This window comes from Anastrepha obliqua, chromosome 1 (assembly GCF_027943255.1).
Source record: "Anastrepha obliqua isolate idAnaObli1 chromosome 1, idAnaObli1_1.0, whole genome shotgun sequence".
Lineage (NCBI taxonomy): Eukaryota > Metazoa > Arthropoda > Insecta > Diptera > Tephritidae > Anastrepha > Anastrepha obliqua.
The window spans coordinates 77,219,740-77,238,234 of record NC_072892.1 but is presented as its reverse complement, the minus strand read 5'-3'; the positions used below and the strand labels follow the sequence as shown (position 1 = coordinate 77,238,234).

The window sequence follows — 18,495 nt, the reverse complement described above, 5'->3', positions numbered from 1 at the left end:
GGACTTCTGCCATGAAAATGCTCGTCATAAAAAGTCATGTGCCGCTCGGAGGCGGCATAAAATCCACACTACAAATTGGAGGAGGAAGAGCAGACAGTTCCTTTATGAGGAGCTCTTTCTCGACCCAAATATATACAGTAAAAAACCTCTTCTATCATTTGATATTTCATCATTGATATTTCATGAACAAAGTAGATTTCGAGCGCGAGCCCTACCATTTGATTGGAACTTCGTCGGGGATTTCGCTTAAGTCGGTTCTTCACTTTTTGAACCATTTCACGTGACGTAGCAGTCTTTTGATGATCACCTCCACCTTCGTGTTGCTGCCAGTATCATTGTAACGAGTAATGCTGCGATAAACAAAAACTTTATTTACTTTAAGCTGCTCGAGCTCACGAGCTATCGCTGGTTGTGATTTTCCAGCCAAATATAATGCAATCACACTATTACGTTTTTTTAGTAAAATAAATAATATTTGCGTATGTAACTAAAGAGCCGCAGCTTCTGGTCCAAATAGCCGCAGGTTGCCGACCTCTGTCTTAGACTATGTTTAAACAGGCCAATTAAATTTAAATTAGTTTATGGAGTTTGGTGTTCACACATGCATAATTTAACTTACACAATTACTATTTGACAGATGAAAGTGTTTTGATTTTCTTTATGAAAAATTCGGTCTCAGAAAAATGGAGAAAAACTTAACTTCAGAACTAATTTTATGTGTTAATAATAGATATTTTGAACCATCCCCACTCAATCTAGTCGAGTTTGTATTGTAGCATGGCTTTGTTCAGAAAAAAGAAAGATAACGTGCTAATTATTCAAAGTTTAAACAGGTAGTGACTATTGCTTTTTTTGGTATTTGCTCAATTATTTCCCGGTAATATTTTTAAACACTACCATAAGAAATCTTTTCTTTGGGAGGTCAATTGCAAATTTGTTTTTCCGTAGCTCCCGTTGCTCTTCCCTTAAATCGATAGTAGCCGCCCCTTCCCCCTTCCTGAATATCGTTTTCAAAATAAATCCGTTATAAAAACATATTTTCATGGAAAATTCGTTGTTTTGTTTTTCCTCTATTTGATTCCAATGCCATTTCGTTTTCTTATTAAACAGACTTCACAGAGAAAGTTTTCTTCTGGCAAGTTCATGGAAAATATCAGGCTACTGGGTTGCATTTCTTAACAAAAAATTAAATGTTAGAAATCAAATAAATTTGTATATTTGTTAAAAATATTAAAATAAAAACCAAATATTTTAAAATTTAAGTAACTATTCTTAAATGAATATATTTTAATAATTGTTAATTGGTATTCTAGTCAAATCAAAGTATTACTTATGAAGAAATAATGACATAACATGTTTTGTAAACAAGCCGACTGACTTTTTTTACTGGTAAATTGCTTTTTGCGGTCCTGTGTAACATTTTTATTTCCGTAACATCTCATTAACCATATCTTTAACACGAAGTTTATCATACAAATAATTTCCGTTAAACTCGTCTTAAGAACTACTTTAATTTGGGGTTTACGGACATGCAATCTATTTTGTCTCTAAATTTGCCCACACTTTGTCTAAATTTGACCGCATTGTTGAATGTTTTTTATAATTCAATTTAATTATTTTAATTTTCAATTTGTACAATTCATTAAATTTATAAATATAAATTTGATCAGTATAAAAATATAAGAGTTGAGATTAATGATTCTCCGAAAATTTTTAACTTTCCTCTCCATACTCGATTGAAAAATTCCTCTCAATTACTTATGTAATCCATCTCCCAAAATGTAACTCAAAGTTTAATCAAGTAACAAATACCAGGTAAAGTTTTTTGAGGTTTACCTATTCCAATACATTTTAGAAGTCGGTAAAATAAGTTTTTGTAAAATCCGCATCCTTTTTTAATAATTTTTGCCCAAGCATATAATTCTCTTGAGATCTCTTGTCTACATAGAATGCTCTCTACGAAAAAACCGTCTTGGTGAATAATTGAGTTCTCTGAACTTAGGGCTTCGTGCTACCGCCTTTTTAACTGAAGAAAGTTAAGAGGGATTCATGGAGAAGCTTCTGCGAAAGCGTGGAGGACTGCCAACAGTCCGCGAAATTCATACGAGTCCTTCGAGATAGTTGAGAGTCGAATCGGATGTTGAAGAATGTGTGACGAAGAATCATTCAAGTTACTTCTCGACGTTTATTTTCCGAGGAATCTGATCCCTATTAACAATTTTTTTCCTCGAGTTATCGCGCGCAGGAACAGACAGGCACACTAGGTTAAATTGACTCCTTTCATCTCTCTGAGCATTTTGGTATACATGTGTATGCCTACATCCTTCTCTATTTCTTTATGATGCTATGCACAATCGTTATGCGAACAAAATTTTAATACTCTTCGCGCGCGAATAATACGTTTCATAAAGAAGTTCCTTTAATAATTTTTCGTTTTAGTTTTTGCCCTATCTATAAGTAAGTTTTTGCCCTATCTACGAGTTGTATCACTTAATTGCGTTTACTGAACTCGAAGTGTATTTCTATATACATACTTATGCACATACATACATAATTAAGGCATTTCCTCATTGGCATTGTCTGAATGGTGTATTTCGCTAGCGGACATTAATAACTCTATATACGCATACTATACATACATAGCATTACTCCAATGGTAGAAAAACAAGAGTGGAAACGAGAGTATACTCATTAGCAGGTAATGATAATGAAGGTTTTTAAACCTTGACTTTAATACAAACGAACATAAAAAAGTTTCATTAGTTCATTTAAATTAACAAACTTCAATTAAGATTTTCTTTTTAACGAGCAAAAGTATTACATATTACTTGGCACAAAATGTAGAAATGTTCGGCGTGCTACTGGCGCATCAACGACCGAAAAAAACATGAGTGCATTATATGTATTTTAATTTTGCATACATGTTAATAGGTAATATTAAGAAAGGAGAATGTTTCAATCTGAATAGATAATATATGTATGTACTTATGCACGTATTACACATAATGTACATAAATTGTACATAAACATAAGTATAGAAAGACTACGTCCAACCAAGTGGATGTGATGATCGCAGGAATGAAATCTATTGAAATATCATGAATTGAATAGGTAGAAATACAATAGAACCAAAATCTTTGAGTAAAATAAATTTTATAAACTGAGTCAGATGTTTATTTTTATTTTTATTTATTTATTTGCTTGTTAAATGATTTGAAATAAATAAAAGAAAAACAATAAGTAAAGTACTAAGGCGAGTGTAAAAAAGGTACGCTCATCATTTGCGGGTTCGCTTTTTGTAGCGAATAGGAAAATCATAATAAAATGTGGAAAGAAGGCCAAAATTATACACAAATAAGCAAAACAAGAGGCAGGGCTTGAACATCAGAAAATAACAGAATTATAATTTCAAGGCCAAGAGAAGGGGGTCCTTGTAAATCAACTGAAAGGGGAAAGCGCAGTATTATAGGTCTTGCAAAGAGATGCAAAGATAAGTGCAAAAGTTAAAGCTGAAATAACGAGTAACTTTCAAGACTAGCACTTCTAGTATGCTCAACTGTCAGAAGAGTCTTAAAAAAAGCCGACTCTTATGAAAGAGTTGCTAGGAAGAAGCCAGCAACATTGCCAATAAATAGACAAAAACGCATTACTTTCGAAAATGAGCTTATGCACAAGCCTTCAGAATTTCATAAAAGGGTTATTGTTTAGGATGGAAACAAGTTTTGCATTTTTTGTATCAAAGGAAGAAAAATTGTGTGGAGGAAATCAAGTATAGCGCTACGTAAAGAAAATGTATTACCAATAGTGAAACATGGTGAAAGTGGGAGATAGTATGGCACACGGCTCAGAAATTAAAGTTATAGTTTCTCAATAGTGTCTCCTAAACTTATGGGCGTTTCTGTAAAGAAATGTAAGGAAACAACGAATTACAAGCACAGAGATTTTGAAAAGTGTCATGTATGAGGAGTGGGGGAAGATGGCTGTCGATGAGTCTACCAAATTGGTAAATTCTAAGCAAAATAGACTTTTGCATTTCAAGTAAAATCTATTATTTATTTGTTAAATGGTGTGTTCGAAAATAATTGATGGATTTTATTTAACAAATTTAATGCCTCATATTAGTTAAAGATAAGAAAAATTTATTTCATCAACCTAAAAACTTTTTTCTTGTTACTTTTTCAACTATTCACAAAGGAATGTAGACTTATGACACTAAGTGTACGTACATATATTGCACTTATACAATTGTATGATATCACAGTTGGTAACTCATGGATGTACGAGAAAAACAACAGTGGGCTTAAAATAAAGCCTTGTTTATAGGGAAAAAGTCGATAGAGCGTTATTGCCATAAGGAAAGAGCTTAAAATTATTGTTTCGCGGAGAGGTACGCAAAATTAATATTATGTGATTTACGTCTTTTCAACTAAAAGTATCGAAAATTCAGATTTTTTCGAATCAAAGTCAATGCGTACTTATAGCATCAACCACGTCGGTTAAAAGAGTAATGCGTCTACGTTTCTTTTGAAAATCAGACTACTATTATATATACAGGGTAGGCCATTTAAAGCGGGCCCATTTGTTTCTGAAAAAAAACATTGAAAAAAACATTTTTTTTTGTGTTGATATGAAAAATCATTTATTTTGATTCAAGGAGATTTGTTCCAGCTAGTTTTTGAAAATGATATCCTTCAAATGTTTGCCTCTGGCCTTGATGGCCAAATGTGTCCTTTTTTCGGCGTTTTCCATCGTTTTGGCCAATATTTCGGCCGGTATGGCGGCGATTTCGCGTCGGATATTGTTTTTAAGTTGAGTTAGAGTCCTTGGCTTGTTGATGTATACCTTGGATTTCAGATAACCCCACAAATAAAAGTCCGGTGGCGTCAAATCTGGTGATCTCGGTGGCCACGGAAAATCACCATTTTTCGAAATCAACCTTCCAGGGAACAATGGCTTCAAAAAATCGATTTAATCGGTTTAATTTTTGTGCCATTTGAATTTTGTACGGAAACATTTTCAAATCGATGCGAATTATGCGCCTGAGTGTTGTCCTGGCGATGCCTAATTCCTGAGAACGACGATAACTCGATGTTCGCGGAGCCTCCTCAACACTGGCTCGTACAGCCTCGATATTTTCAGCAGAACGTCGTGTACGTTGTCTGGATGCGTGGCTGGTATTGCTGAGACTACCGTGATTAATAAATTTTGCGTATAAACGCTGTAAAGTGCTTTTGGATGGCGCACTTTTAACTTTATTTTTTTTTTTAAACGCACGTTGAGTTTTCACAATTGAGAAGTTATTTTGGATGTAAAGCTGAATTATTTCAGCGCGTTCTTTTGGAGTGTACTGCTCCATGGTAAAAATTGTCTTGGACTGACGCTTCCAACGCGCTATGTCATTAGTCGATCTGACGTTCCTGTCAAAAGTTATAGGGTTGCCAGATGGGCCCGCTTTAAATGGCCTACCCTGTATCAGGTTATCAAAAGCTTTAAGTAGAGAAGTTAGGATAGATAGGATAAATTAATTATTATTCCTTGGTACTGTGATATTTTTTGCTTTCCTCCAACTGGGTGGCTATGTGGACGCTGTGTGACATGTGGATGTTGTGACATGAGTGAAAAGTGGAAGCCAAAAATGTGGCAATGATGTAGCTCATCTACATCGACGGCACGGGACTTTATGGAAAAAAGAGGTTCTAGTTCATCATTCATTATCAGCGCGTTGGTTATTACCCTCTATATCGTTATGCCGGGCAAATGACTTTGATGCAACGCAGCTTAAGCGTATTGATATAATCTATCAATGTTTGTTGCACATGTATGATTGTTGACTAAATCCATATTGTTAAATTCATTCCAAGTACCTCTGCTTTTTGCGTTTCTAATCTTTTTCATTTCTTTTCTGATTTCTGATTTTACTCAAACAACATGGGAAATTAATCGTTTTCATTGCTTATAAGCTTTGTTTCATTTGACAACGAGATGTTTAATTTCATTACTACATATTAAGCCACGGATGTAAATATTTTTGCTTGATTCGTTTTTTTACAGCCATGTTTAGCCACAAAAGTTCTGTTCGGTTTCGATTCGACACATTTCTTAATTTTTATTCCTTGAAAAAAATTCCTTGGAACTTACGCGATCGGTAGAATTTGCAATAATAATACTGAAAAACACATCTTCATGAATATCTACTGCCATGAAATTGTATAATAATATTTTTTAATACTGGTATCAAAGCCCAAATTTTCTTTTAAAAAAATATTTTCTTATATCTACCTCCTCCTCGGTCCTGTAGGTCAGCTCTACATAACTAAGCTGGTTCAAAAACTTTTCAGAAGTAGTAGTATTTTTGGTTGCTGGTTTAGTTATATTTTATTGGATACCTATTTTGATTCTATGGCAAGCATATTTCTTCAAGTTACAAAATTTTTGGAAAAAATTTTCATTCCTGTATATTTTAAATAGAAAAATTATTTTTACGCGATGTTTTTGGCAGTACTGTATGATAAATTAAAAACGAAGCATTAAAGAAAAATTGGTACAATTAAAACAACAAAGAACTAATAAGAAAACAGATGTTTTCGCGTCGATGCGTCAAAGTTATTAAGTGCGTAAGCGGGCTCATAACACAGGAAGGTATACTAAAAATATGTTACAATACGATTTTCGCCTTTCTTCACTTATGCACGGATTTCTGAAAAGCGATATTGCAACTATAATAACAATATTACTGGTCCGCCGATGGCCACATATTGTCATTGATGAACGCCTAGTTGGCACAAAAGTTAAGTAATTTCACTAATTTGGTATTGTCTAACATAACGAGCGCGGAACATATCCACATTTGAAGGAACAATAAATTGTGCAATATAGGCTTTTTTTTTAAGATTCATATACAGAAATATTAACGAAGCGATCAATTGTGACGTAATTTGTCAAACACCTACATACATTTTTTTGTGCTTGTGGTCAGTGTCGCATTCAAGTATTTTAACTCTGTTCAACGACGGTTGTTTGTAACAGCGTACCAGATAGGTTAGGTTAGGTTGAAACGGTGGTCCTGTGGGACGCACTCAGGCTTATAGCCCATTGTGATGCCGCGTTGGGAGCTTGCCCCTATCTCTCCTAAAACCAGTGTGTGCTTTTCAGAAATTTTAGAATATCTCTGATTTCTGCAGAACTGAGATCTTCAAACTCATTAAAAAGTTGTTTACCTAGAATAGTAAATGCACGTCTGGATAGAGCAGGACAGTGGCACAATAGGTGCGAGATTGTCTCTTCCTCCTCATCCTGACCAACTTCTACAGAAGTCATGTGTTTGCACACACATCCTTTGGGCGTGTCTACTTATGAGGCAGTGCCCCGTTATCACTGAAATCAGTGTGCTAAGAATACGCTTATTTCTGTGCGTTTAGCATTGAGAGTCGGCCACAGTTGTCGGGCGATTCTGCAGGTGGTTTCATTAGTCCATATTTCGTTCGCTGCTCTTACGATTTTTTCAAGGATGAGTAGCTTGCATGTTTGTAAGGGTATCCCTATGTCATTATCTATGTACTCATCGGTCAATTTGGTGCCGAGTCTCACTAGTTCATCTGCTCTACAGTTACACTCAATGTCGCGATGGCCAGGAATCCATATTACCTTTAGATGAAATGACTCAGCCATCTCGTTAAGATATGTGCAGCATTTCATGGCTACCTTGGAGGTTGGCGACAGTTTTGTGAGGGATTTTATCGCCGCTAGGCTATCAGTAAAAATGTAGATATCATTTCCGGCTATCGCATCACACTGTACAAGTGTTGCGGCTTTAATTATTGCCATCAGTTCAGTCTGAATGACACTACAGTATTCGGGGAGCCGAAAAGGAAGGAGATGTTCAGAGTATACACCTCCGCCAACCCTGCCCTCGAGCTTTGAGCCATCTGTATACATGTATGGGCTCGCCCTGTCTTACATCGTCCCGTTCCCTCTCTTGTCTTGAGGGTCGTGAAGGCTGTAAATGCAAGTGTAGGCGGGAGCGCATAGTCCACCAGTCCGGGAAGCCCCAAAGTGCCAACCAGGATTTTACCGTGACCATAATCTGTGTTTGACCACTTACATAGAGTGTTCTGCCTTGTTGCCGCATCGCACACTGGGAATTTTTGTACAGAGATGCGGAAAAAAGTATACATCCCAAAAAATATTTACATTTTTACTACTAACGAAGTTGTATATATTTGTGTATGAAAAGAAAATGTTTAAAAACTATTTTTAAAAAAAATTTAAAAAACAATGTTTTTTAAAATTCATAAATTTTTTTTTTTTTATTAATATAAGCCAGCAAATATTTACGCACAGGATACATGTAAGTTCATAATTCTGAATTACCCTCAAAATGTCAAAACAAAATTAAAAGTGTTTCGTTATCATTATGCACACACTAGAAAGCGTTTAGTTATTATCATTGCCAAAAAATAATCAGTGGCGCCTGGTGGCACCTGCAATTGATTAAAACTGAAAGAGACGCTATTAAGCAACACGTTGATACTAGTTTCTGACCGTAGGTAAATGTAGCTCAACTTGCAGATCCAAGAATATGAAGGAATATGATTTTCTTTCTTTTTGATTTTATTGTTGGTTCTATTCTGGAATTTAGAAATACCATTAAACATTGCGTAGGTGGTATGTTGCAAATTTGACTTTTTTCCGCTAAATCCCCAGTGTGCATCGCGTGCGTTATATTTTGTTTGCAGATCTACCGGAGGGAAGTTTAATGTCGCATATACACTTAATTCTGTTTTTACACGGTAGGTTAGTTCCAGAAAAAACCGTGTAAAAAGAGACATTGATCGTATGCAAAAATAGGTGATTGGTTCCTAATCTCTAAAACCTATTAAAATTAGTCAAAAACAAGGATTTTTTAAGAACAAGTATTCATGTTTATTTAATTAAATCACATATACAATGATTATTTTTACAAGCATAGTTAAATCTTAAAAATAATATGAATTAAATATATGGCAAGTTCAGGAACTAAAAATAATTTTGTTAAGCAGCTACATATGTTGTTAACGAAAAGAATAGGTTATTCAATTTTTAAGGTAAAAAAATAAAAAAAAAAATAAGTGATAATCATAATGCAGGAACATAAATTTAATTGCTGTCATCATCAGTTACACGCATTCGTTTGCTTCGAACGCGTCGCTGGAATAATTTTGAACTGGACTTTCTCTTGCTCGTTCAGCATTCTTGCTACCTCTTTTTATAATTCTTTGTAACGAGCCACACAAGAATTCAGCTCACGTTGGAATTGTGCAGCTCTTTCGGCATTGGGATCATTTGTGATGGAATGGGGTCCTAATTTATTTGCAAGTTGAAGTCCTTCTTGAATTAAATTTGCAGTTAATTTTACAAGTTCTTCACTATCACTACTTTCCATAGAATCAGCATTCTGTGATGCAAAATGTAATACATATTTCCTCTTCGCTAAGAACTTTATCAATCATCAGTTTATCAATGTCATCGAAGCGTTGGTCAAATCAATTATATTGGGATATTCTTTTGTATTTGGATTCACACATTCTGGTCAAATTGCTCTCCAACATCCGTTTAAGGTTGATGGTCGTAAATCTGATAGCGCTAAAGCAGCATGTTTAACGCATTCTTTAATAGAAAACTGTTTCCTAGCATCAATTATTGTAAGAGTTTTATCCTTATCCAAAGTGTCCAAAATGTGAAATGTTCTTTCTATGTAGTAAGTTTTAAATGTTGCGATAATTCCTTGGTCCAGTGGTTGGATTAGGGATGTGGTATTCGGTAGCAGGAACAAAACTTGTACATTTTCGTGTTCCAACTGATGACGCCCGGGTGCATTATCTACCAACAGAGGAACTTTAAATTCTAAGCCGTTTCCATTAATATATTTTCTAGTTTCTGGTATAAAATATTTAATGAACCATTCTGTGAAAACTGTAGTTGTCTCACCTATCCTTTTTATTGGCCACCCAATTAACCGGCAATGTACCAAAATCGACACCTTTCATTGCTCGAGGCTTAAGTGCACGATTGATAAGAAGGGGCTTTAACATCCGATCACCAGAAGCGTTACTACAAAATAAAAATGTGACTCGGTCGTTTTCTACTTTAAAACCACCAGCGCTTTTTTGCGATTTGGCCACATATTTGCTTCTCGGCATTTTTTTCCAAAAAAGAAAAGTTTCACCGACATTAAAAACCTGATTTGGACTGAATGCACCATCGGCTATTATTTTTTTAAGTTTTAGTGACAAGAAATGTTGAGCCTTCTCCATTTCGAAGGCGATCTAAAATTTCTATTTTGATTTCCAAAGAATTTACTTTACGTTTTAGTTTTGTATTTGACATTTTCTTTTAGGGATACATAAAATATTTAACAAAATTAAAAAATATAAATAACTGAATAAATATAAAATATTTTTTGGCTTACCTTTTGTTTTAATGCGTTAAATTTAATGTAACGTTGGAAAAACAAATTTGCCAATAAAAAATTTCTTTAACCATCACGTCTGATTGCATTGATAATTCACAAAATATTAACACATTTCAATTGCTCTGACCAGTAAATTTGCTTGTATGCACAAAAAAGGACTCACCCTAAATTTGTGATATGAACATATTTCGCAAAAATTAAATGCGACAAAAGAAATTTAAGCACAAAAAATTTTAAATCGTGCTAAATGGAATAAAATCGTGTAAAAAAATTAAAAATATTTCATTTTCAAACCGTGTAAAAAAAGACCGTGCAAAAACATATTTAGGTGTAATGCTTTCGATGGTGTGGTTGACATCGCACCGATTACCAGATAGATAGGATATATGAGAATGAAGTGCGCAACCAGGACTATTTTTGAGGGGGGCTTGCATAAAATTCTCTGAGAAATAATTTATACTAAGACAATGAAAAAATATTTTTACATCAAAACAAATTTAAAACTATCAAGCAAAATAAAAATTACTAAAACATATTAAGTCCAAATCACAGTGTACCAAATAAGGATATTTAGTCGCATGAAAATAGAAATAATATAATTTAATTTCGCCTGGTCGCTTATTTTCAGCAATTTCTTTATAATTCCTTCCACCGTGGGAGTTTGAGTCTCTACAAATATACATCTTACCTTTCACTTGATGAAGGCCAAATACTTTCCTTTTAACTTTGTGTCAATCATTTATTTAAGTGACTTAAAAAGTACTGCGTAAAGTAGTTGCAAATTAAAACCTATTTTGTTTAAGCCGAAGAGAAAAATCTTAAGAAAAAACGACGTTTTGGTTGTAAACTGTAATTAATCTTTACAATTATTTGAAAAATTCGATTTTGATTTGATATCAATAATATTATAAAAACAAAATTTTTCGGAGTCCTTATATCTCCTTACTTAATATGTCGTTCTTTCTTTTGCACAATTTATGCTGCTATACTCGTATATGTAAGTGCATAGTAGAAAATCTTCACCAAATTGCATCGAAATGAAAGATGCATTTTTTGGGGGTTGACGTGTTTTGCATCATATACATATATCACGTTCTTTGTTAAGGTTAAATTAGAGGTGACACATTATAACGTCATAACCATAACGATATTTGCTGTTTATTAATGGTGTCATAGCCATAAATATAATAGCTGATATTTGCATACGTCGTCATTTATTTGTTCATTTGGAAAAATCAGAAACTAAAAAAAAAGATAACAGAACGAGCAGTGACGAGAAAATTTAATCATTAATACATACATTGCATTTTTCTTGATTTACTTTACAAAAGAATTCACGAAAGCCGCTTGTGAAAACACGAAAACTCCAATGCAACTGACTTGAGTTTACAGTTATTGTATTTAATTTAAACCTCTATTTAACGTGTTTATTTGTGCCAGCTAATAACATAAAATTAATAAAAGATATAAAATATAAATCGGCTCCCAAATTTCTAGAAATCCGATTCAAAGAATTATTGATAGTACAGGTCGATCGAATAAAATCTTTAGAGTCTTACAATAAGAAAAAAATTTTATCATTTCATATACAGTCTAATCTTGGTAATCCGGACACCAAAACGTTTTCTATTGAAGTCTCTGTAATCCGGACACCACGTATTCATGTACCTCTAAAATTCGGACACTTCTCTATTTTCCAGTGAATATGCTGAAATAAAAAGGAATTCCGTTATTTTTTATTTTATTTTATAAAGGGGACTCCCCTGCTAACTACTTTGCGTGAATAGTGCGTTTAAGTGCTCGTCAGCCTCCTAGTTCATATTCATAAGCATATTTGCGTAACGTGTAGTTCAGTAGCTAATTTCAAACATTAACTCCATAATTTCTTTAACTGTGGACTGTATAAATTTAACTATGGCACCAGCAGCTAAGAAAAAACATACATTTTTAACGATAGACCAGAAAAAAGAAGTTCTTAAGAAACTAAGTGAAGGACAGTCAATTCGACAGCTAGCTGCGCAATACAATGTAGGTAAATCTACAATTTCGGACATAAAATCAAGTGGATTAAAGATTGATAGGTAAAAAACTAAAACATTTTGTAAGAAGAGTTTACACTCCTTTGATTATATTATATTTTGCAGTTACATTGCTAGAACAGAATGTGGCCTTGGAAAGCGTAAAACTATGCGACCTGCGGAGTTTGAAAAGATGGAAGACCACTTGTATAAATGGTTTGTAAACGCAAGACGAAACAATGCACCGATTTCCCCGGAAATCATCAAAGAAAAGGCCAAACAATTCTGTTCCCAAATTTACGGACAAAGAGTGGAATTTGTGGCTAGTAATGGTTGGTTTAGTAATTTTCGCTCCCGATATGGAATTAAATTCTTAAAAATATCTGGCGAAACACTTTCCAATGATTCTATTGCTGTGCAACCCTTTACTGAAATATTGCGAAAGAAAATTGCAGAAATGGGCATTACGTATGATCAGGTTTATAATGCAGATGAGACTGCTTTGTTTTGGAGAAAACTTCCAGAAAAAACCCTTGCATTGCATAATGAAAAATCCGCACCCGGGCGCAAAATTGGAAAAGAAAGAGTAACACTTCTAGTTTGCTGTAATGCAACCGGAGAACATAAACTTCCATTGTTCATGATAGAGAAAGCCAAAAACGCCAGAGCGTTTAAAAAAGTAAACCTTCCGCTTGGGTACTCCCATACCAAAAATGCTTGGATGACAGAGCAAATCTTTAAAAATTGGTTTGAAAACTCATTCGTTAAAGAAGTAAAGCGTTACTTAAAGGAAAAGAATTTTCCAGCCAAAGCCATTTTACTGCTAGAAAATGCAACTTGCCATCCCCAATCACTGTCGGATGTCGATAAGGACCAAACTGCACGGCTCTTATACAGCCAATGGACCAAAATGCTATTCGAATTTTAAAGACAAACTATCGGAAGAGTTTTTTGTCTCTACTTTTGTCCAGCCCAACGAGCAATCTCCCGGAATCTTTAAAAAACTTTACATTAAAAGATGTGGCTTTTTTATCGTCTAATGCTAGGAAAAATGTGGATGAACGCGTGCTCAGAAAATGTTTTAACAATATTCTTTATGACGAAGAATGGGACTCAGATGATGATTTGCCTCTTGCGATGCTACGTCCCAGCAGCTCAACTAAAATAATTGATCTTCTTGTTGAAATATCCCCTGATGTATATAATGATAACGAGATTACTGAGTGGTTGAATGACGACACTGATTTCGATATCAACGAGATTGAGGAAGAAGATAACGAGAACAGCAGTCTTGACGAAAATGAAAGTCAAGATCCTAAAATTTCGCACTCTCAAGCTATTTTCGCATTTGATAGTTGTATTAAATATGCAGAGGAACAGGAATTTTCATCCGGAGACATTTTAAAACTTGTGAGTCTCAGATATATTGCCTTCAGAAAGAGAAATGAAACAAAATTACGGCAAACGAATATATTGAATTATTTTACGGCCGAATAAAAACTAATATATGTACATATAACTCATTGAATATTAATCAATTTAAGATTAAATAAAAGTTTATTTCATTTAATTACTGATCTACTGATTTCTATTAAATTTTTTACCCACTCGATAATCCGGAAAATTCGATATTTCGGACAACCTCTGGTATTTAATTGTCCGAATTATCGAGATTATACTGTAATTTCATACAAATTATATGTAATAATAATAAGTTTAATTCGCCGAACTGTATCGTTGTTTGAAAGCAAAATTTTTTTTTTGAGCACTTTTATTTATGAGCTTCTTAATGAGAATTTAACTGAAAGATGTTCCCTAATCAGGCATACCAGGCATTATGTTCTGAGCGCTTAATAAGACATTGAAATAACGGCCCTGAGTCTCGGTTGCGTCGCCTTTGGTAGTCTACTAGAGTGGAGTTAACTCCAGCTGAAATTTGCGTATAAATGGCTTTCGAGTTGAGTGAAGCCTCAAATCAGCTATTTAAAGTAGAAATAAAAGAATATCAAATAGCAAAAGGAATGTTTATACAAATTGGGCCCATTCAAAGAAATATTTGTCTATTCGTTTCCAAACATTGATATGATTATTTTCAAGAATAGCAACTTCTTCTGAAACACTGCAGATATTTATTGTACTAGGCATCTTTGGCCTATAATTTTTTCATTTGCACTTCTTATACTTATTTACACACATTACATAACGAACGGGCGACCAGTGCGTACTATCTCACGATAGCGACAGGATAGCATTAGTTAGATAGTAACTCAGTAAAGAAATCGCTGATTTATACGAGTTCATTGAATATCTTATGCAAAATTACTTTTTTTTTTTTATTGAGAGCAGGGGCGGGAAAAAGAGCGAAGCAAAACGAGATATCGGAGTGGAGCTAAAGCGGAAAGCTGCTTTGCTACGCAATTGAAATGCAAAACCACCCATTTCGATTGTTTATGCATTACAAATAAAGAAATACATACTACGATAAAATTTGATTTTCAAAAATTAATGGCCAACATACTTTACCAATGTTTAACACAAATAAAGTTTAATCGTGTGCCTCAATTAAAGTGTTCTTATCGTATTTTCAGATTTCAAATAAATATTCTCAAATTAGAAGTAAGGGGTGGTTAAGTTTCAAGGGCCGGTGTTGATTTTAAATAAAATACAACTTTTTTAGGAAATTATTCTCATTTCTTTTTATTCTGTTAATATTGGTATGGCTCAATTATGCATTAAACAAAATATCGGTCAAATGGCCGCCGCGGCCTTGGCGGCACACCTCCATCCGATGGTCCAAATTTTCGATGACGCTGAGACATAATTGAGGTTATATGCCGTTAATGTGCCGAATTATCTCATCCTTTAGCTCTTGAATTGTTGCTGACTTATCGACGTACATATTTTCTTCCAAAGAACCCCAAAGAAAGAAGTCCAACGATGTCAAATCACATGATCTTGGCGGCCAATTGACATTGCCGCGACGTGAGATTATTCGGCCATCAAATTTTTTGTGCAAAAGAGCCATTGTTTCGTTAGCTGTGTGACAAGTGGCACCGTCCTGTTGAAACCACATATCGTCCACATCCATATCTTCCAATTAGGGCCATAAAAAGTTCGTTATCATCTCACGATAGCGAGCACTATTCACAGTAACTGCCTGAACGGCCTCATTTTGAAAAAAATACGGCCCAATGATGCCGCCGGCCTATAAACCGCACCAAACAGTCACTCTTTGTGGGTGCATTGGTTTTTCGGCAATCACTCTTGGATTATCATTCGCCCAAATGCGGTAATTCTGCTTATTAATGAATCCACTGAGGTGAAAATGTGCCTCATCACTGAAGATAATTTTGTTCGAACGCCCGTTTTCATAATAAGCCTGAATAACTTTAGCGCGTTGCTCGATTGTGTATCTTTATATGGTTCAAATTGAGTTAGTTTGGAATTGAAAAATGTCAAATGAAATGCAGAAAAAAACTTGATGTTTAGGTGTGGTTTACATTCAACATCGGCCCTTAAAATTTAACCATCCATTAATAGATTTCTTGAATTTTCAACTGGAGTGGCGGAAAGCGACTACGCAAATACGTGTATTTGGCGAGAGTTTAAAACTTACAAACGGTTTAGTTCAACCACTTCACTTCCGTTTTATTACTTTTATTGAATAAAATTTCAGTGCCAAAAATGGTGAAAAATCAATTCTTCGGAAATCTAAAACTACCTCAGAATTAATTTTCGGTTGCTCAGGTTCAGACCTGTGTATATACATATGTATAACCAACCATGCATACTATATACATACCAATAAGCGCTTATCGGAAGTTCTTCCCGAATTGGAAGAGGAGCTAGCGCAAGTTTGTTATTTTTTTAAGGGACTGCTTTCAAGAAGGCAAGATACTTAGATATTGATCAATAAATAAATATTTTTTGGGGGAGGGAAATATAGAAAACCACGAACTAAGTGGAAATTTGTATTTAAATCTGTAATACAAATAAATAAGCATATTCAGATCCGTTAACAGTTTTTTTTATAACTTTCGTTTGAATTCAGGAGTGAGAATTTATGGAGAGCATTCGAGAGAGAGAAAACGTGAAATGGCGTTTCCAAATATTAAAAATTATAAAATTCTAGCATCATGAATCGAAAAATGTCTCTCTCGGATTTATTTTGAAAATTCCATATAGCTACTTTTAATGCCCCTTAGTTTTTAGCAATCCTGAATTGTACTCACTCGTAAATAGCTCGAAAAATGACATTGCCAAACTAATATCAAATAAACATTTTTTAGTCCTTTGAAACTTTAAAGTCCTTTCAAAATTTAAAATGATGTGAAAATGAAAAATTGAGTATGCAGCATTGCGATCTAAAATCTGTAGTTTCACGTGCTCATACAGTTTTTCGTGGTTAAATTTGTTCACAATGACATCAATGCTTTTTGACGATTTTTCAATATTTCAAATCTAATTTCAAAATTAAAAAATTTCTTTTTTATTAGATCAAAAAAGAAAACCACCTCATCCAAACTAAAAATAGCCAAACGCGGGAAAAATTGTCGGATTTTTAGAATATCATATCGATTATAATTGATTCAGTTAACTCAGTTATCGTCTGAGGAGAGGTTCTTAATTAGCAAATTTGGGTGGGTGCCTTTTTATTTATTAAAAGCCGAAGGGTGTTTAAATCCCCACTGGGCTTCTACCCAGTGACCCAACGTATAATAGTTACCCATCTCACCACTCGGCTAAAACGGTTGCCAAATTATTTACACATAAAAATTAAAATGACATTGCAAAATTATAGGTATTAGTCAGTACTTTAGAGATATATGCCGATTATTCATTTAACACTGATTTTGTTATCGAAAATAAAGACACAATGTTGATCAAGATGTTTCAAATATCAACATTTTTACTTACTTTAAATGTTTAAGATTTTCTTAGGAAATTTGCAGAATTCATAAATTTCAATTGCTTTTGAATTTCACTTGCTCTCTTTTTGTTACAAACAAATGTTTTGACCACCAAATTCGTTATGTTGTTATTTTCCGTTTTGTTTTTCTCCTGCTTTGCTTTTTTTATTAATAGTTTCAAAGTAAAATACCTAAAACAATATTTCAGCATATAATAAGCACTTCACACTTCCTTAAACGATTTTTTATTATTTTTTAGTGCGACTGGGAATTCATTTCATATGCCACGCAAAAATCTGCTGGTAGCGCGTTTTTTGTTTAATGTGCAGCTTTTACTTTTTAACTTGTATTCGGCTTCAAAATTCAAATTTAGCGCCACATAAAGCTGTTACCGAGAGCGAACTGCGATATTTTGTGCACAAAAAATGTGGATCGCGCTGCAACTGGAATCAAAATTCGATCGAAAACAAGGCACTGCTGGCAATAACAAACTAACTTCAATGAATTGAAATTGCCGTTATTTATAAGAAAAGCCTCTGGTCGTCGATATGGTCGCGCAAGTGCAATAAAAGAAGTTGAGGTGGTAAGCTATCCAATGGATAAGTCAAGCCACTCGTGTCGGCAAACTTTTGAGCAGTACATAGCTTAAATTTACTCCTCAGCAAAAGGAAATAATGAGAACTATCCATGTGTCCACGAATAGTATGTGTATGTATACGTTTAAAGTACTACTATTTAGTGAACTTTTTGCCTCTCAGTTGATATAGTTTGATTAGACGTTGTCTCAACTGTGGCAAATACCTTTTTTATAACAGATTATTCGTATGCGAATTTGTATTTGTTATGCAGGCATATACACACATAATTTAGTAAATACATATGTATATGAACATCTGCGTACAACCGAAAAGCTGGCGGTTATGGTGTCGTACTTATTTTGCCTTCACTGTCAAAGCTTAATTTTTATTTTTCCTGTACTCTAAGCAAACTGTCCCCATTTATTATAAGCTTACATACAAACAAGCAGGCGCGCAACCAAGAGGAGTAATGGTTTTGTACTAAATCGTCTCAAAAAATTAAATATTATATATAAAACATGTTACAATTACACAGTGAA

The 18,495-nt window shown here is 34.1% G+C and overlaps 1 protein-coding gene across 1 annotated transcript in view; it reads right to left on the bottom strand.

Annotated features, from left to right (window-relative positions):
- The window catches only part of LOC129242762 (peroxidase), a 77,644-nt gene extending 59,961 nt beyond the window's left edge, over window positions 1–17,683 (bottom strand). The window contains exon 1 of the mRNA XM_054879593.1: window positions 17,386–17,683. The gene's annotated coding sequence lies outside the window, so the exon portion shown is untranslated. The remainder of the gene's footprint in view (window positions 1–17,385) is intronic.
- Window positions 17,684–18,495: the final 812 nt, after the last annotated feature.